This window comes from Apodemus sylvaticus, chromosome 11, assembly GCF_947179515.1.
Source record: "Apodemus sylvaticus chromosome 11, mApoSyl1.1, whole genome shotgun sequence".
Taxonomy (NCBI): domain Eukaryota; kingdom Metazoa; phylum Chordata; class Mammalia; order Rodentia; family Muridae; genus Apodemus; species Apodemus sylvaticus.
This window is the reverse complement of record NC_067482.1, coordinates 69,728,628-69,749,610: the sequence shown is the minus strand read 5'-3', so window position 1 is coordinate 69,749,610 and position 20,983 is coordinate 69,728,628.

Genomic DNA, 20,983 nt, shown 5'->3' with positions numbered 1-20,983 from the left:
CAGGGCTGACTCACTTGTCAGAAAGAGTAGGAAAAGTTCCATGAACAGAGGCACAGAGGTCAGAAATATTCTTGAGAAAGAAGAGGTATTTTATGAAAGAAGATGATTTTGATAAATTATTAGTAGGTATAACTATGTGTCCTTTAGTAATCAATAAAAGCCAAGGGGGAGAATAATAGTCTTAATAGGCATAAAATTATAGTTATAGAAACAGTAAGAAGAGAGGCAGACATCATTAAAAACCACAGTGAAGAAGGGTCTCAATGAAGACAGAGATGTTCCTACAGGATACCTTAACATAAGGTATGCACAACTCTGGACAAGTGCATACATGATTAAATGTGCAATGGGCAAGTCCTTACATTATTAAATGGGCAATTGTACCTCCCCACCTGCACACACACAGAACCCCGGAACACATACATGCGAACAAGCATACTAACTGTCCTGCACTCTCAGCATAGATATATTTAGAAGGAGAGAAAAAGATGGAAGCAATTTCAGCCACTTTCTCTAATTGCTCACCTGATGGCTCAGTGGGATAAGATTTCAGCAAGGATGTCACACACAGTAAAATTCACTCTGGCCTCTGACACTCACATTTTCTCTTCATTTTTCACGTATGATTTAGCTTTCCCACAGAAACCTCCATTTCCATTACCTCCAAGTTCATTTGGTCACCTGAATAGATGACTACCTCCAGGTGATCGTACCTTGACACCCAGCTCATTTAGGATGCTGCATACACATCATAAGACAGTTCAGTACTCTGCTTAGCGCTGGTAATGAGAGAGACACAGGAACTTTCCACCTTTCCTGAGCCTATTTTATGTACCAACTGTGGTGCTGTTCATGCTATCCATATTATCTCAAATGTTTTTTCACAGCCTCAGAGAAAGAGAGATAGAATTCATTCAAAGAACACAAACTAAAAACAAACAACAAAAAAGAGAAACAGATACAAAACAAATATACAATTGTTTCTGATTCTGAAACACCAAGCTATACTAGACCCAATCCCAAGATAGGCAAGAATGTGAGGTAAGAAAAAGACTAGTATGAGTGCCCTCAGTGCAAACTAGAAATAAAAATGTAGAGCTTTAGCATCCCTTCCCATCTGGTCAATAATCAATGGATACCAATGGGATAAAAGATCTTCTTTCAGCCAACATGGCTTCAATCTCTGAAGAGCCATCTCCCAGAACAGGATGCATCTGTGAACCATTACTTGTACAACCTGTCCTGCACAGATGAGCACACAGTACATCTGACTGTACAGGGGACCCTTGGTAGGACACCAAAGATAACTATGATCAGCTGTAGATGGTGTGAATTATCTACACCTAAGTTTAAGAATCCCATGTCTAGGTACTCACTGAAAAGTGGATATTAGGAGAAATGCTCAGAATACCCATGATACAACTTACAGACCATATGAAGCCCAAGAAGGAAGATCAGTGGATGCTTCAGTCCTACTTAGAAGGGAGAAAAAAGTAATCAGAGGAGATAGAGGGTAGGAGGGAATTGAGAGTAAGAGAAGATGGGGAAAGGAAAAAAAGGGAAAGGAACAGGTGTGGGAGGGGACAGAGGAGATGTACAGAGGGTCAGAAAATTGAACAGAGGTGTGTAGCAATGGGGTATGCAGAACTGGGGGTAGCCAACAGAAAATCCCAGACAGGAAGAAAGTAAGAGGTTCCCAGGACCCAATGGGGATGACATTAGCTGAAATACCCAACAAAGGGGAGAAAGAACACATAGGGACACATATGTAGAGGTTAGGCATGGCCCCCAGTTGAAGGATGGGGCAACACCAACCAAAGAGTACAGACAGAGGGACCCATGGCTCCAGTTGCATATGTAGCAGAGGAAGGCCTTCTCTGGCATCAATGATAGGAGAGGCCCTTGGTCCTGTGAAGGCTTGATGCCCAAGCATAGAGGAATATTAGGGTTGTGAGGCAGAAATGGGTGGGTAGGTGGGTGGGGAAGCACCCTCCTAGAAGTAGTGGGGAGGGTGGTGGGATAGAGGGTTTTTGGAGGGAAAACTGTGAAGGGGGATGACATTTGAAATTTAAATAAATAAAATAGCCAATAAAATAAGAATCCCATGTCTATTTGCTCAATGCTACAGCAACTTAGAAATTAGACCTCTAAAAGCCCATGAAGTACTAGGAGTAATAAGCCTTTTGACTGACATGATATTGTGGTCTACAAATTTGTTTCACCATACATATAGCTATCTTGGGACCTATGTGGACCATGAGTTGCAGGGTTTCAATTAACCAAGCCTCAAAGGCTTCCTCCCAAGGATGGTACATTCTGTAGCCATTAGGAAATAGAGCCTATTGAAAGGTTTTCATTCATTAAGTGCATGCTCTTAAAGTAGAAAATAGAGTCTAAGCACTTCCTCTCCTTCACTTGTTGGCCAGGAGACTTGTAGCTTTTCTCTGCCACATGCACAATTTAATACTCTCTACGTATTAGAGCCTAAAACAAAAAGCAGCAACCAACTATGGACTGAAGCTTGCAAAAGTGTGAGCATAAATAAGCAGTGTGCAGTGTATCTTGGGTATATCTCAGATATGTCTTCAGCTATAGTAACTAGAAGCTCTCTAATATGGTTATCATTTCTGATGCCCTGTCTCCCAACAGAGAAAGATGATGGAGTCTAGAACAAAAGAAAAGTACATACTGTTGTCATGAAGGCAGTGTCTCTTAATCCACATGGTTAATATAGTTGAGTTCCATGCTTGATTTCCTCTCTGTGACCTTTAACAACTTAACTGAAGCTAAGGTCTATGACTTGAGGGCTGTAGTGTGTTCATAATGTGACCACATAAAGCTTCAGAATGACACTTTATTTAGAATGAAGATCATTTCATAAGTCATTAAGGTAATTTCCTGATGAAATCATAAAATCCTAAATTTCACAACAAAAGATAACTGAGAGGCACACAGAGGAAATGGCTTTTTGAAGACTGGCAGGGGTCAGAACATAGCCTCAAACCAAAAAATGTCAGTCATTTTCAGGAAATCCTGAGAAACCAGAGGAGAAGCATAGAATCTACTGAGCTGCTAGAAGGATGTGACATTCCAGTGCCATTCCTTTTGACTTGTAGCCCCCACCAGAGTGAAAAACCATATATATATATATATATATATATATATATATATATATATATACATACATACATATGATGTATATCACATTCAAGACATCAATTTTGATGCCCAGAACCACATAAACAACCAAAGGTTTCTGTTATTTAAAACTATTTGAATTGCACTCACTAAGACACCCCAAGTAACTCTGTGATTACCCTGTAAACTGATGATGATTGAGCCAATATATGCAAATTATATAGGATAGGTTCAGCACATAATAGGAATGATTAAGTTCTGCTCTTATAACTATGAGAGTAATATTTACAAAGGTACACCTAGCAGCTGTGCAATATTACTTGTTGCTGATTGTGAGTCTACACTTGTATAATCAGACTTCATGTATCCTCGTACATGAGCCCATACATGATTACACTCAGGATAAGAAGAACATATATAGACTTCAGATTTGCAGAAATTGTCCATTCTTATCATGCTTTCTTTCTTTCTTTTTTTCACAAACTTATTTTCTCTTTATTGTCTTCATCTTTTTTTCTTCTAAGGCTGGAGGAAATTTTATTGCATCATAGCATTCTAGAGACTCAGTTGGGCAAAGATTTGGCTTTTACAACTTTCTATTTGGAACCATTACACCAGAATCACTTCCTCCCACACATGGCCCAGGAATTGCCAAATCTGAGAGTGAGGATAACATCTCTAAGAAGCAGCATGGGATCTGGGCAGGTCCTTCAGTGCTAGTTTCCACCAGGACTCAACATTGGAAGATATCTGGTATCTGCAAGAGAAGGAACAGTGGCTACCACAGCTTTAGAGATTACAATGGCAATGACTGACCATGCCAAAGCTTAACCACTGGTGTCACCCACAGAGCTGTTATGTACATTAAGCATTAAGACATCAGATGGTTTTGTCAAGTCTATCAATGGGAATAGATTTTGTGGTACAAAGCATACCTGTAGTCATTTTGTAACTATTTCACAGCCACGTGCTGTGAAATATCAAGAATATCAGGATCAATGACGCCCCCATCTGCCCCTATAGAGAAGGTCAGTTTCTTGAGTATTTTCTGCTTCTTTTTGGAGAATGCTGAGAGTTATTCAGGAAAGCGAAGAAGTGATACTGTTAGCACTGAAAGAACAACTAGATTAGAAATATAATTTTAACCATGAGCAAAAACTAGACCTTGACTGCCCCCATTTTTCTAAGGACAGATGGGTCCCTTAGGAATTAAAGTGTCTAAAAAAATGACTAGGGATCAAGTTTCAATCAATCACTTCATGCTTAAGTAGTTGAACTTTTGATGCTGTTAAATGCATTTTTGTTTTTGCTTTGAAGTAGTTTTGATTGTATTGGATTTTGTGAAACCCTTTGTCCAGATTGCTTATCTACTTTTAACTTTAGAAGGGCAGAATTCTGTGCTTACTTGCCGGTATTTTTGAAGTAATCCTATGTAGGATTTTTTTTTACTTATGTTTCCTAGTGGATTGATAATAATACTATTCTTTTAGAACCACTCACTCAATATAGAACTCCAATCAAAATATCCTCTATCAAAATTCAATTCTGAACACAGATACAAAGAACATGATGGTTTGGGTGATCTATCTCTATAGCGATTTTCTGAACTTGGGTGGACTTAAATATCTTACCTTATCCTTTCCAACCACTAAGTCTATATATCATTCATAGGTAATGCTAATCAACAATGCATGCTAATATCACAACAGCATGACCATGATCACACATTCTACAGTTGGCCTGATGGATTCTTCTAAGGATGGGAACCAGAGCAACGGAGATCTGTGAGCAGGTTCAAGAGCAGCAGAGGTTGCCCTAGGACACCATTCCTCTCCTTCTTGTCTGCCAAACAGCAGTTGCCTTACTCTCCTTCCAAAGTGCTTGAGATTATTTAGGTAAACTCACTTATTGGCAGTAATAAAGGTTTCAATTCAAACCCTCTTTTTGGGTAAGTGATTCAGAGTGAGAAGTGGTATATTTGATTTTTTTTTCTCACTATGAAATCCAGATTTTGCATGGCTATAAGGTTCCCTTTTCAGAAAAGCTTGTGGGGCTAACATTTAAGACCAGTTCAGCTGTGCCTCATACTCCATTCTGTCTCTTCAATGCCCCCTCCCACTGTCTCTCTTTTCCTCACCTTCCCTCATTTACACTCAACCACTGCAGGAAAGTGGAAGGATCATTTTTTTACCCTAGCACTGAAGGAGTCTCTTCATTCTGTTTTGAATGTGCTCAGAGGCACTCAAGCATTTTTACTTTATATTTTATTTTATATTTAGAAAATCGGTATCATACACTCCATCAGGCAGTGGGCTCCTCTGGGCTCTTTCCAGAAAATTAAAAGCATAAATTAAATATAAATGGCCAAAGCCACAGAACAAGCAAAGCCTTCTTAGTGTCCACAGAGAGAAGTTCTATTACCTCAACTTGCCACAGAGGGGAGGGAAGTTACCTGGGATTCTTGCTCTCTTGAAGGTGTGTATTTTATGACAGGTCCCCATTCACCACCCTACCTTCCCTGAAGAGTTCTTACATGCTTGATTTTTCTTGGCTGCAACTAAACTGGCAGCCAGGGGTAAGCACATTCTTGGGACCCCTTGGGGTAGACACACTGCAGTTCTAGCAAGTGCTTACACTCCCTTTAAACTGTGATTCTGGATCTTAATTTCACCTCTGTCTTCATGGTAAAAGAGGTGCTCTCAGGAAAAATTAAGTTTGCATTCAGGAACAAATGTTCACCTAAGGACATTGTCTTTATTCACAGAGATTTCATCCTCTGATCACAAGAAAGCACAGTGAAATTTAAATATTTTTAATAAGCAAACTCCTTCGGGCTGCTTTTCTATTCTTTTGAGGCCAAAACAGATAGACAAGCACAGATCAAGACAGATTCCAGTTTGTCTTTCTTATGAAGACTAGTGGCCTTTAGAAGCAGAGGTGCCCATTCATTTAAACTTGCCCATCACCTCCTGCTGATAGTGGCTGCCTGTTCAGGAAAAGTAGAGGCTACACACGCATACTCAACAGCAAGAAGTGTGATGGGGGACAGGGATGTAACAGCACAAATTGTCACGCATATGCCATCCCTGTTGAAGACTAGGTTTTATTCATCCTTGTCCCCTGTGCCTAGTATGATACCATGTGCACAGAAAGTGAGGACACCACAAATACTGGGGAGAACTCAATCACACTAGACTTTTGGCTATCTCTAAACAATGTTATCCTCTACTGCTGGAAAACAAAAGGATAGGAGATACCTGAGGGGGCTTACAAGGGAGCTTCTAGGTTTAGCCATGGTATATTTTTTCAATAACTCAACATTGACTCCATCATATTATACAAAAGTAATCAGAAAGACTTTGCTTTTTACTTGCTCTCTCATCAAAGAACTAAGTAATTTTTGCCATCAGCTTCTGGCTGAAGCACATCTCTCGGCTCTTAGCATCCCAACTTGACTCTCTCCCACTACATTAATTACACATACACAGGAATCATGTTTTTGTTTGTTTGTTTTCTTTGGTGTTCAGAACTCCACAACCATTATTATCCCATAGAGTCGGGGTAGTTCACCTCAAATTAATGTTAACAGTGGGATGCTTTACAGTAGCTCAAACACCCAAGATTTACTTGGTTCATCTATTGTGGTTTTCAATAATACCCACCATCTGCGAAAAAGAGAAGTCTCCTTGATGAAGCATAAGGATTATACTTATCTGTGGGCATAAGCACAAATATTTATAATGTAGTTAGGGATTATGCATGCTGGTTTAGTAAACTGGTGGTTGTAGGTTCACCACCAAGATCCATGACTTCACTAGCATTGGGTATTTGGCTAGATTTTCATGACAGGCATGGCTTCTTGCTTGCAGAGTAGGTCTTACATTAAATTATTGTGTTATTGTTTATGTCCAAGATATTTGTACTACTATGGCATCATTAGAGTTATCCTGTCCTACTCTTTGCTTTGGCTCATAGGTGTGATAAGTTAATAGGACTCCTATGTGCTTCTTGCTCTTGGAAGCTTGCATAATTCCTTCTGGTACCATGAAAGCTAGTCATCAGAAAGGATGCTTTTACAGCAGATCCAACTCTGCTCCTCCAGACTCTTTGTCCAAAGTGCATATTGTCTTCAGCAACAGGGATTTCTATTCCACTTCTGGAAGACAAGCAAAGGCAACAGTAACAGACTATAATGTTTTAAGAGTCTCTTGAGCAAGCCTAACAAACAACTCAACAGACTATGCCTCATAATATTTGCTATTATGGCAAAAACCACAGGCACATTGTAGGGAAAACAAAGGAAGAAAATGTATCAGAGCCTCCATAGCCACTGAGGCTCATAAAAGGAATACTCTAAGGACCAAGAACCTCCTTCCTCTATCTCTTTTACTTTGCTTCTTTGGAGAAAGTATTGGTTACTGTTTGTGTTTTCTTTTTATCTCTGCTTCTTGGCCCATTCACTTTTCTGTGTTTATGATTCTTATGTGGCAATTAAACAGATAGTACAGTTTAGGTATTTAACAGTGATAGGCTAATGTCATGTGATCCAACAAACACGTTGTACAATCATTAACTTAATGTCTCTGGGTGAACACACACACACACATACACACACAGTATAACAAAAGTGTAGGTTTCCTTCATACATACTTCCTTTTATAGGAAGATATATATGAATAGCTAGATTTCCAACTTTAGTATGTGGGACCAGCATTGAGGTATTTGCTATAAATTTCAGATGTTTTAGCTTCTGTGACATCACTCTGATATAACCATCTAGATAATTAATAAAGACTCCTAAGTCCTTAGAGAGTGAGGATCAGGTCTGTGTATCCTTCATTTAGGGTGTCTATACTCTCTTTGTCCCAGAGCCTTTCCTTTTTTTGGTTTATTCTTAGAGAGTCCCTGTCTAACTGGTATCTCCTTCCTTCGAATTGGTTAATTCCTTTAGTCACTGCTTACTCCTTCCAAAGAACTAATCCATCTTTTCAAAATGACTTACAATGTCCAATTCACTTTGAGAGTTATCTCTATGAGAGAAGTCCAGATCTGGGGTGCTCCCCTCACCTCATTGAGTTTACCACCCAAACCTAGATCTGCATATTTAAAATTCAGCTGAACATTAAAGCCATTACAGAAGCTTTCCAAATGGGCAAATATTTGCCTCAATTATTCTATTTACAATTCCAAAAATATTTCTTCTGTTGAAGTCTGTGTACAAGAAGTGGCTCCAAAACCATTTTTAAGGGAGTTTTGACATCAATGAAACGTTATGCTGGCAGACCCAGTGAAGAGCTTGATTAATAAAGAGCCTCAGTGTTTTCAAACACATATTCCAAGCAGCCTCATTTGAAGAAAACCACAAGCGGAGAATGCTTTGCTGCTCGGTAACAAGGGGGTTGTGTATTTCATTTCTGCTTACACAGTCCGCTTACTTTGGAGCTCGGATAGGAAAGAAACATAGCCAGCAGAAATAAGGCTACATTCAGTGACCCTACTCTTCCACTGATCGGCCTGATGGTAGGACGTTTTACCCCCATGCCCCCTGCCTATGCCAGTGTTTTCTTAGTCTTTAACCTTTTAATACTTAATAATTCTGTGAAAGACCATCCTGAGAGAAGAGGGTGGTGACTTAGCATCTCAGAGAGCTGGGGAGCTGGGCATGGTGGATCCTGAGATTCCTAACTTTAGAGTTTCCAGGCAACAGTGTTGGCCTGCTGCACAGAAACGTAATTGAGCGTGTTCATGCTAATTACTTTGAAGTGCTTTCCTCTTTTCCGGTGCTTTACAAAAATACAGCAACTCAAATTGGCTCATTATTTCATATGTCCAAGATTCTACTCAGCTACTTAAAGGAGCCACGAAATGTAGTCAGAGAAATAAACTTAACATCATTCCATCAGTTCCCTACAAAAGGGGAAGGGTCATTAAAAAGTAAGCTTATAGAAAGAAGCATGTTGGCAGTATAATTATTAAAACCAGGACTTGTTACAGTGAGTACAATCACTAAATATCCTCATTACATCCCCATGTATCTTGAACCATACATTTTGTGTGTTATAAATATGGTAGGCATATCTAGTTTTACATATACTCTCATTTCATTCTCTCATAATTCCCACAAATGCAAACTCATTTTGCCTGCAAGGCACAGAGGAGTCAAGTAACTTATATGAAACTGCACAGCTAATTAAGGAGACAGCAGATGGGTAGACACAGAGCTAAATCTTGCACAATGTCACTCACATGTTCACCATGTTATCAGAAGCAAGATTCCTGGCTTACTTTTGAGAGGACAAAAGAGAAATGCCCTATAAATATGACCACCATTCTTGTTTTTATCGTGAGATCAGGACTACCCTCATTTTAACACATAAAGAATAATTTTGACTCATTAACATCAACAGTGCATGCATGTGTGTGTGTGTGTGTGTGTGTGTGTGTGTGTCTGTATCTGTGTCTGTGTGTCTGTGTGTTTACGCATGTACTCATGTGCACGGGGTGACATACATATATCCATGTGTATATGCACTTGTGTTTTGTTTTTGTGTCTATGTCCTTACCTATTAAGAAATGTAGAAGGTAATAAAAGTAAACAGAATTTTTTCATTTTTTCTGCTATACAGTCATCAATCACCCTCTAAACAATAAGATGTGGATGTGCTAAAAATCCAGAGATGCTCACAATCTTGCTGAGGGCTATCAAGCAAGACAACAGAAAGAGAAAAAGGTCACTACTTTTTCCTGTGACTTTTTCCTTGCTCAGTGTTCCATCACCTTATTTTAGAGAATGGCAACAATGTCTACAGTTTCTGCAGACTTATACCCTCACTCATCATTAATTAACTATTCCACTGTGTGTTACTGATGTACTGCATAACAAAATATCCCTTGGGTATAGTGTTTAAAAATAAGTCACTCTGTTACCCCATTGTGATCCAAGAATCCGTACAAGTGGAGTCAACACAAGGCTCTTCATTGGTTTATGATAAAAGTCTTGACTAGGGTCGTTCAAATAGCCTGGACTGTCTGCCTTGTCTAGACATGGAAGATCCAAAACTCTACCCTCAGTTTTAGAGTATTGAGCTAGATGTCTTTGTCCACTCTCCATCATCCTTCTTCTCTCAGCAGAAAAATGGCATGAGGGTTCTCACTTAACATATGAAGTCTCTTCAAGCTACCTTTCTAAAATCTATGCTTTAAGCATTTCAGAACATAACAAAAGCAATATTCAGCAAACTAGTAGCGAACATCAAACTAAATGGAGAGAAACAATCCCACTAAAATCAGGGACTAGACAAGGCTTTCCTCTCTCTCCATATTTAGTCAATATAAAACTTGAAGTTCTAGATAGAGCAATTAGATAACTCAAGGAGGTCAAAGGGATACAAATTGGAAAGGAAGAAGTCAAACTATCACTATTTGCAGATGATATGATAGTACACTTAAGTGACCCAAAAAACTCCACCAGAGAACTCCTACAACTGATAAACAACTTCAGCAAGGTGGCTGGTTATAAAATTAGCTCAAGCAAATCAGTAGCCTTACTATACTAAAAGGATAAACAAGCTGAGTAATAAATTAGGGAAAAGATACCCTTCACAATAGCCACAAGCAATATAAAGTATCTTGGTGTGACTCTAATCAAACAAGTGAAAGATCTGTATGACAATAACTTCAAGTCTTTGAAGAAAGAAATCAAAGAAAACCTCAGAAGATGGAAAAATCTTCCTTGCTCTTGGATTGGCAGGATTAATACAGTAAAAATGACCATCTTGCCAAAAGCAAGCTACAGAATCAATGCAATCCCCATCAAAATTTAAACTCAGTTCTTCATAGACTTAGAGCAATTCTCAAATTCATCTGAAATAACAAAAAACCCAGGATAGATAAAACTATTCTCAACAGTAAAAGAACTGGGGTAATCAGTATCCCCAACCTCAAGCAGTACTACAGAGCAATTGTGTTAAAAACTGCATTATATTGGTACAGTGACAGTCAAGTAGATCAATGGAATAGAATTGAAGATCTGGAAATGGACCCACAGAATTATGGTCACTGGATCTTTGACAAAGGAGCTACAACCATCCAGTGAGGGGAAAAGTAGCCTTTTCAACAAATGGTGCTGGTTCAACTGGAGGACAGCATGCAGAAGAAGGAAAATTGATCCATTCTTATCTCCTTGTACTAAACTCAAGTCCAAATGGATCAAGAACCTCCACATAAAACCAGACACACTGAAACTAATAGAAAAGAAACTGGGGAAAATCCTTGAGGACATGGGCACAGGGAAAAATTTCCTCAACAGAACACCGATCATTTATGCTCTAAGATCAAGAATTGACAAATGGGACCTCATTAAACTACAAAGTTTCTGTAAGGCAAAGGACATTGTCAAAAGGACAAAATGGCAACCAACAAATTGGGAAAAGATCTTTACCAACACTGCATCTAACAGAGGGCTTATATCTAAGATATACAAAGAACATAGACTCCAGAGAGCCAAATATCCCCCTTAAAAATGGTGTACAGAGCTAAACAAAGAATTTTCACCTGAGGAATATCAAATAGCAGAGAAGCACCTAAAGAAATGTTCAACATTCTTAGTCATTAAGGAAGTGCAAATCAAAACTACCCTGAGATTTCACCTCACACCAGTCAGAATGGCTAAAATCAAAAAGTCAGGAGAAAACAGGTGCTGGTAAGGATGTGGAGAAAGAGGAACACTCCTCCACTGCTGGTGGGATTGCAAGCTGGTACTACCACTCTGGAAGTCAGCCTGGCTTTTCCTCAGAAAACTAGGAATGATACTTCCTGAGGACCCCACTATACCACTCCTGGGCATATACCCAGAGGATTCCCCAGCATGTAATAAGGATACACGCTCCACTATGTTCATAGCAGCCCTATTTGTAATAGCCAGAAGCTGGAAAGAACCCAGATGACCCTCAACAGAGGAATGGATACAGAAAATGTGGTATATATACACAATGGAGTACTATTCAGCCATTAGAAACAATGAATTCTTGAAATTCTTAGACAAATGGATGAAACTGGAGAACATCATCCTAACTGAGGTAACCCAGTCTCAAAAGAACACTCATGGTATGTACTCACTGATAAGTGGATATTAGCCTAGAAGCTTGGAACACCCAAGACACAATGCACATATCATATGATGCCCAAGAAGAAGGAAGGAGTGGACCCCGGTCCTAGACAAGCTCAGTGCAGCAGTGTCTGGGAACACCAGGACAGGGATGTGGAAAGGGGTGGATTGGGGAACAGGGGTAGGGAAGGGGGCTTATGGGACTTTTGGGGAGGGGTGACCCAGGAAAGGAAACTCACTTGAAATGTAAATAAAGAATATATTAAATAAAAAAAAACAATAAAAAATAAAAGTTTCAGAAGTCTATTCCTGACACACTGCATCAATGCACACAAACTATGACTTAGGAAAGATTAAAATTGCAAAGAAATGGACTCTTCATTTAACAGTGGGTTTGTGGGTAACAACTGGTTATCCAGGAATGGAAAGCAGACACACTTCTAGGTAATCTATGACATTTAACAAGCTTCTATCCAAATATCCTCACTGGCCCTTTATTGCATAAATAATAACACCATCACTTTTGTGATGCACTTCACCTATTTTAGGATATAAGCTAACACTGAATGACTCATTGTTTCATTTAAACCCTGAGTTATCACACTCAAAGTTCTATCTATCTATCTATCTATCTATCTATCTATCTATCTATCTATTATATATATATATATATGTATATATATATATATATATATATATATATATATATATATATATATATATATATATAAAGATAAAGATATTTTACATATATGGACATATATACCATGGTGGGGCATGCACAGCTCTTCTATTCTGTATTCTTGCTGCCATTCCTGTCTCATTTTGGTATTGGCTATATGATTGTTGACTGGACAATCAGATGTTTCCCATTCCTCTTTTCATTGGCATGATAATATTAAAAAGCAAGGAATCTCCCAGTAATTGCATTTGACAGTGTGGAAAGGAGGTGTTTATTTCCTTCAAGGTAATAAATACATGAATGACCAAATGAGTTTAAAACATGCAAGCCCATTTCACTACTGCATTGATATAGTCTACCCAAGAATGAGGTCAGTGTGGTGGGAAACAAGATGGCAAAAGAGACAGAAATGACCTTGATGTGCAGAAAGATTTGAATCATGTGAACCAATCGACCTTATTTGGTTAAAATAACATGATGAATTTTCTAAAACTGAAATAAATTATGAATTATAAACCTCATCAATTTGTCTACCACTTTTATCCTCAAAGACACAGGACTCTAAAATATTATTGCAGAAACTTTCCAATCTCTTTGTGTTGACTCATAACCACTTGTCACTCAGTCACTCATTATCCAAAGTCAACTTCTCCTGAAGTTGAGTATATAGATACTGCGTACAACAGTGGATAGCAATTTTATGTAATTATGGCAATATAATATATGCTAATGCAATATAAACAATATAATGTAACATGTTAATATAATGCATATATTTATCTCAGTTTCTTTTAAAAAGTATACCATGGGGGAACAATGGTCGTGATGTTTCATGTTAATTGTTAACTTCAAATGATCCAGAATAACCAAGAAGGCAAGCCCCAAGTACATCTGTGAGGTTATTTTCTGAGTTCTGTGAGAGATTGTCTTGACTATATTAATTGAAATGGTAATACTTACTCACTGCAGACAGAACCATTCACTGATCAGGGATTGTGGACTATATAAATTGGAGAAAGTAAGGAAAACATTCATAAGGAATGGCAGGAATTTTTCATTTCGTGGAAAATGAGCCATGAAAACCCAGTGTTTGTTACACAACGATACAAAGCTTAGCTAAATTGTGTCATGTCTCAAGGGAAAGTGGAATTCATTTTAAAAAATAAAGGAATAGGTTATTTCCCTAAACAAATGCTCAAGCAAAGTATTGAAGGCTCAGCCTGCCTTCTTGATATGTAGATGAAATATACTAGTAAAGAGATTAATGGAAGAGGAAAGGACTAAGCTAGAGGCAACAGATTATAGAAAGATCATTTATCCTGAAGGCAGTGGCAAACATTTAATCTCAGGCAGACATTAAAAACAACCAGTTCGAAAGAGGATTAAGATGATGTCAGAGGAGTGACGATGACTTGCAAGTATGTCAGAGGTCAGCATGGTATTTTGTATCTGATAACCTAATTTCCCTGCTAAGAGAAAGAGAGAGTAGGTAACCCTGTATAGGACTCTAGAACTAAGCTGTGAATTAGGCTTTCCTGGGAAATGACAACTGTCAAGACGATCATAAGAAGCCAACATATGACAAAAGCTGTGATTGACAATCATTACATGCTTGTCACCTGCTAACAGCATTTGGAATTTGCAGCAACACTGTGTAACTATAACATCAGCTCTAGCCATTGGATTCTACTACCATCTTTTATATGTGTGTGAATGTGTACATGAATGAGTGTGGGTCATGTACAGGTGCAGGTGCCAGGAACTAATATCAAAGGCAGCCATTGGGTGTCTTGCATTACCACTGCCTATTCTCTTGAGAAAGAGTGGCTGAGCTTGGAGCTAGCCTGGCATCTAGCAAGACATAGAGACCTCCCTGTCTTCACTCCAACTTTGATCAACCCTCTGCTTGAGTGGCAGGTGTATGGGAGCATACCTGGCCATTTAAATAGGCCCTGAAGATTTGATGTAGGATAATTATGCTTGCACAGCAAATATTCTTAGCTGCTGAGCAATCTCCCCAGTTCTCCCCAGTTTTTCATTATCATTATTAATTTTACACTATTTTACACTATAAAACACCAGTTAACATATCATATATAACAAAAAGATTATTTTATATAAAAAACTATGTAAGTAATATAATAATTATATACTATATACATGACTGTGGCCTATCTACCATTGTATGAAATACAATTTTCACTTTCATACTGTTATTTGTTATCTTACAAAACAGAAAATGGGATCCAACATTTTAAGCAAACTCACTAACACGCATAACTGTCATTTCTGTAATCTGCATTCTACTAGTTATGTTGATCAGTTTTTTCAAAGCTTTTGAGCCTGTTTCCTTACTTGATTACTTACTTCCAAATACAGCAATTATCCATAGCATCTGAATTACCATCTATACTCTTAAATTCCAAGTTCACAAAAAGGACATTGAGGGGGAAATGTTGGCTGTCTGCCTCCATAAAAAAATAATTAAGATATTATTTTGCGAGAAGTCTGAGTTTTCAGAGCACCCTGACTATCTCTGCCCAGACCTAGCTCACTTTCCAGTCCTAAACTCCCTTTTGAGCACCATAAATTATTCAGGAACATAGGATAATTGTAGAGTTGAGAAGAAAAAGAAACAAATAGTTGAAGAATTGGAAGTGAGGTGTCTATGAGGAAATGTCTTGGGCCTAGTGGCTGCATTTGATTCATCTTGAATTCCTTCACATGCCCTTGCTGGTGCCCAGATGTTAAAGCCAGGGGCTTACAGATATAGTTTGATAAGCTTATTGACAATTGATGAAACTGTATTATTGGAGTATGTGTAGATACTGGTAATAACACTGATGACAACCCACAGTCACTCCCATTTGATTATTTTCTTATTCATTTTAGAATATAAAGGCCAATCACTTGTATATTGTTGGGCCTCATAAATTGAAAATGCTCTTAGACTTTGAACCACAAAATGGTATACATTTCACTTTATCTTTTCTGATTCAACCCCTCCAGGTAAATCATGTTGATGGATATTATTTAACCACCAAAGTTTCTTAAACATATTTTATGTAAATATATTCTTGGAATACATCCAAGAAAATATTTACAACATATAAATTAGATGGTCTTGTTTATTTTCCCTTTCATAAAGTTTCCTTTTTAATAGATTAGTCTATTTTTCTATTAATAAACATAATTCTTTAATAATATTTCATTTCTCCTTTGAAGACTTATTTATACAATGTATTTTGAAACTATCCATACATTTCTATGTATTCTCAAGAGAATTAATTATAAATGAGTTTGAGTACTATGAATAATAATCTCATTGCACCTCTCTCTTTCTACCTCTCTCTCATGTTCTCTCCCTGTCTGTCTGTCTGTCTGTCTGTCTCTGAGTTCACCTCAGTAGTTTACTTGTTATACATTTTCTTGTTAGACAATAATACAATATTCGAATATTATACAATAATAATCAAAACCCTTTCATTTATTTTCCTCAAGCCCATTATTTTTCCTGAAAACCCATGTAACTATGTCACCATAAAGCATAATGCACACACAAAGTCACAGTTCAGTGTCTGCAAAAAGAAGTTATACATTAACTTTTAATTCTCAGCAAAACTTCCACATCACAGGTCATCTGGGCATAAACATTCATAGCAGGAAACAGAAATGTGGTAACCAGGTCAGGGTAATGTTAGAAGTTTTAGCTTGTCTAAATTTGCAGAATCTCTTCCTCCAATTTATTGAGCTTATCCTCATATCTATCTCTACAATGCTTTTCAAACTCATTTTCATATACAATATTAATTCCTCTTGCAGTTTCTCCCCAAGGCTCTTTCACAAGCCTGAATTCTGACTCTTAGATCTTGTACTCTAGTTTCCATAGGTAGGCAATGCTAGGCAGTCAAATCAGTATGTTCCAATCTTTCCAGGAAGGTCAGTTCACTAATCCAAAGGCTGCTTTGTGGGGCCCAGATAATTCTACCCATCTTTTAACTTTTTTATTATACTTTCTCTTATTAGAGTCCTCCTTTCATGGGGGCTCTCACCATTACTCAGTAATTCAGTAAACACAGATTTTTCTTCCTCATCTTGTCTCTTGTATTTTCTATGGACATCCCTGTCCTTAGTGAACTAGAGCCCGTGTTCCTTTTTCTTGGGGACTTCAATTCTCTTAAGTACCAAAACTTCAAATTTCTCAAACACACTTCCTGCTTTAAATATTTCCTGGTACAACTTAATCAACATGACAGCATCATGTTGGCTCAGATTTCCCAGAGAACAACTAAGGCTGTCAGCCTTCACAACTAGAACTCCTTGTCCTGATATGTCTGCGATGACTACTCGAACGGCTCAAGCCAGAGCAGTTTGTTCCTCATACACATCAGAGCCATTTTCTTCTCTAGTAATGTCCTCAATCCCTTTCCAATTTTTTTTTTAGAATTATATTTGAAAAAAATATGGTATAGATAAAGGCAAAATAGACACGCATATAAGAAATAGCAACATCATTTGTATACAAGAAAGTCAGAGATGCATTGTTATTCAGGTTGATAATGCTCCCATAGCCAAAACTGTCATGCATGAGGAAAATAATGAAAATGCTTTGATTATATATTATCATATAACAAGAAAGTATGTAACCAATAAAAGACTAAGATGAACAGGAGAGAGAGAGAGAGAGAGAGAGAGAGAGAGAGAGAGAGAGAGAGAGAGAGGAGACTTCAAGCTGTCTCCATGTGTAGCTTCAGAACAGCAATGACTCACCTGTCAGCTTGTACCTGCATTGTTGCCTGAGACCCTGATTTCATGCTGATCCAACAATCATCCCATTTTTGGAGAATCGACTGAGGCTGGCTCTCAGCATCATTGGCTTGAGAACTTTCCAGTGATATACTGTGTTTGGAGAAAGAGCACTGACAGGTTCTAATCCTGAAAGAATGACACCCTAATAAAAAGAGGAAAAATGGCAAGAGAAACTAAGTAGAAATGTAGGAGGAAGATACCATGCAGAAAAATCTGAAGCTGGTGATTCTCCTATAACTTCCCAGGGGAACTAAGATGTTTTTTACCTTGACTTTGTTCATACTCCTGATCTCTGAAATTGTGAGAAGCTCTGTTGCTTAAGCTTCTTACTCCTTACTTTGTTAATAACCCTTATCAAGCTCATAGAAAGTGTGTATAATACTACAGCATAATATACAAAAATTACATAAGCAACCTCATATACTTAGCCACTAAAAACATCCATTATTATTTTCCCTATGGATTCAGAAAATGTTGTATTGGCACTTCAACACAAGTAAGACACAATTTTCAGTTTTCTTTCTAAATTTCATGTTCTTACCTTCTAATTTAAAATTAGGAAAGTCCATATGTAAATACTTGCCAACAGGAACTGAACTCTTCCTTCCAAACTGGGTCTCCACGAGGAAATCAGAAGGTATTTTTCTGCCCTGAATTTCCATTGTTTTTTTTTCCATCGGTGAAAGGTAAAATCAATAACTGAGGCAAGATATTATAGATGAAAGAACCAAAGCATGCATTCAACTCTTGACTCTACCGGTCCCTAGCAAGGTGACAAAAACCCCTTTCATCATATTTACTTCTGCAAAATGTAGATAATAGTATTGAAATCACAGTGTAGTTATGAAAGCATAGTGAGGTAATAAATATGAATCCAAATCAAATTCATTTTCTTCTCATTTACATTTCAAAATGCTGTGCCTCCCAGAAGTTGAACTGGACCAGACCTGAACTCACTCCTCAAAACCAAACTTGAACTAACTTTTAAGGAACAAATAAAATTGTCAAAAGAAGGTTCTGACCCTTCTGCTTTCTGGTTCATACACATGTAGAATGATCATTTCCATCATCCTGCATTATTTCTTAGAACAATGTTTTAAAATGCAAGAATAATGGTCTTATGACATCACTATGATATGCCAAAATATGATGTCATTTGGTGTTGAGATCACTCACCACCCTCTGTAATATCACTTCTGTTGGCTGGGATGTCCTGGATATGTCATAAGTGATTTTACTTAATCCAATGTGTTAGTAAAATGTTTCTCCTAATCCTGAGCCAGTACCAACCTACCTTAAGAATTCTGGAATGCTAATTTACTTGATGACTGCAACACAAACTCAAAAAACCTCCCCACATTTTGTAATACCAGATATAAAGAAACATGAATCAAAGTTTAGTGAAGATGAAGGTGCTATCAATTATCAGGAAAATACTGGTGGCTCTGTGGTTTCTAATACTTACAGTCAGGCCTTTGAGATTTTTTTCCTGGTAGAACCAGAGGGCAACTTTGTATGCATTCAGCAACTAAATCTATTTATTGTGATTTTCCCTAGAGCATTATCTATAGCAAACTGTTTTGTGAAGCACAGCTGGAGATGAACTTTGGTTACCAAATAATCCACTCATGAGTTGTCAACAGTCACATATGAAGCATTTATTAGCTGCTCATTGCATAGTCCTTAAAAGGAGCAGAAAGAAACATAATCCTTCCTTCTTGAGTAAAATCAGCTGACTTGTATGATCTGGGGAAAATGAAGAATGCAATAGTTGTTCCCTTCAAGAGTACTTTGGAAAAACATGTAAGAATTATTAGATTTACAAGTCAAGAGAAAATGAGTGCTAGTGACTTGATTCCTAAAGCCTGGTTTGTCATAGCTGAGATTTATAGGGTTCAGACACCTATATTTGTAGCTTAGGGCAAATATAAGACCCTGATCACCCAGCCATCAGCACAGGCAGATGGTCATTCCACCTCCGGGTGGGCAGCAAGATGATGAAGGTCTATGGATATCCCAGAGTCCACTGACCTTGCTGATAATCATAGAGAAAAGGAAGTAGACAGATGGCGGAACAGATAATTTAAGATTGGTCAAATACTACATCACAGAGCATCTTTGGTGAGAACAGTTGGGCCAAAATGTTAAAAAGGATTCAGTCATGTGAGGACGGCACAAAGTATTCAAACAAAAAAAGCAACAAGGGTGAGGAATCAAAGCTTAAAACTAACTTAGGAGATTTAAGAATGCCCACATGAATGGAGCTTATTAGCATAGGACTTAAAAAAGACAAGCAACAGGTCAGAAGCATAGGAAGTAGCTAGACCATCTAAAACCTAAAGTATTTTATAATAGCACTGCACCATGACAGAGTATTTGGAGTAACAGTAAGGCAGGACTGAAAAATAAGCCCATAGAGTTTGTAGGTAAAAGCCTCACTCATGTACTAGATTTTACATGGCTGATTCAGGCATAAGAATATCATGATTGTGAAAAGTTAGAATGTTGCTGATCTAGGGTGAAATTATCTTAGAATATCTTAGAATCCTACTGGCCGTTTGTTACTCACTTCTGTATCTGATATAACATCTTTTGGGGGAAAGAGAAATCCATAAAATAGTGCTTACAACCCCTAGCTTATCTATAAGGCAAAGGACACTGTCAATAAAAGAAAACGGCTACCGACAGATTGGGAAAAGATATTTACCCAATATGTACAAAGAACTCAAGAAGTTAGACTCCAGAGAACCAAATAACCCTATTTAAAAATGGGGTACAAAGCTAAACAAAGAATTCTCAACTGAGGAATAACAAATGGCTGAGAAACACCTAAAGAAATGTTCAACATCCTTAACCATCAGGGAAATGCAAATCAAAACAACCATGAGATTCCACCTCACACCAGTCAGAATGGCCAAGATCAAAAACTCAGGGGACAGCAAATGCTGGAGAGGATGCAGAGAAACAGAAACACTCCTCCACTGCTGGTGGGATTACAAGCTGGTAAAATCACTCAAGAAATCAGTTAGGCAGTTCCTCAGAAAACTGGACCTAGCACTACCTGAGGACTCAACTATACCACTCCTAGGCATATACCCAGAAGATGCTCCACATGTAATAAGGACACATGCCCCACTATGTTCATAGCAGCCTTAGTTATAATAGCCAGAAGCTGGAAAGAACCCAGATGTCCCTCAACAGAAGAATGGATATAGAAAATGTGATACATTTACACAATGGTATACTAC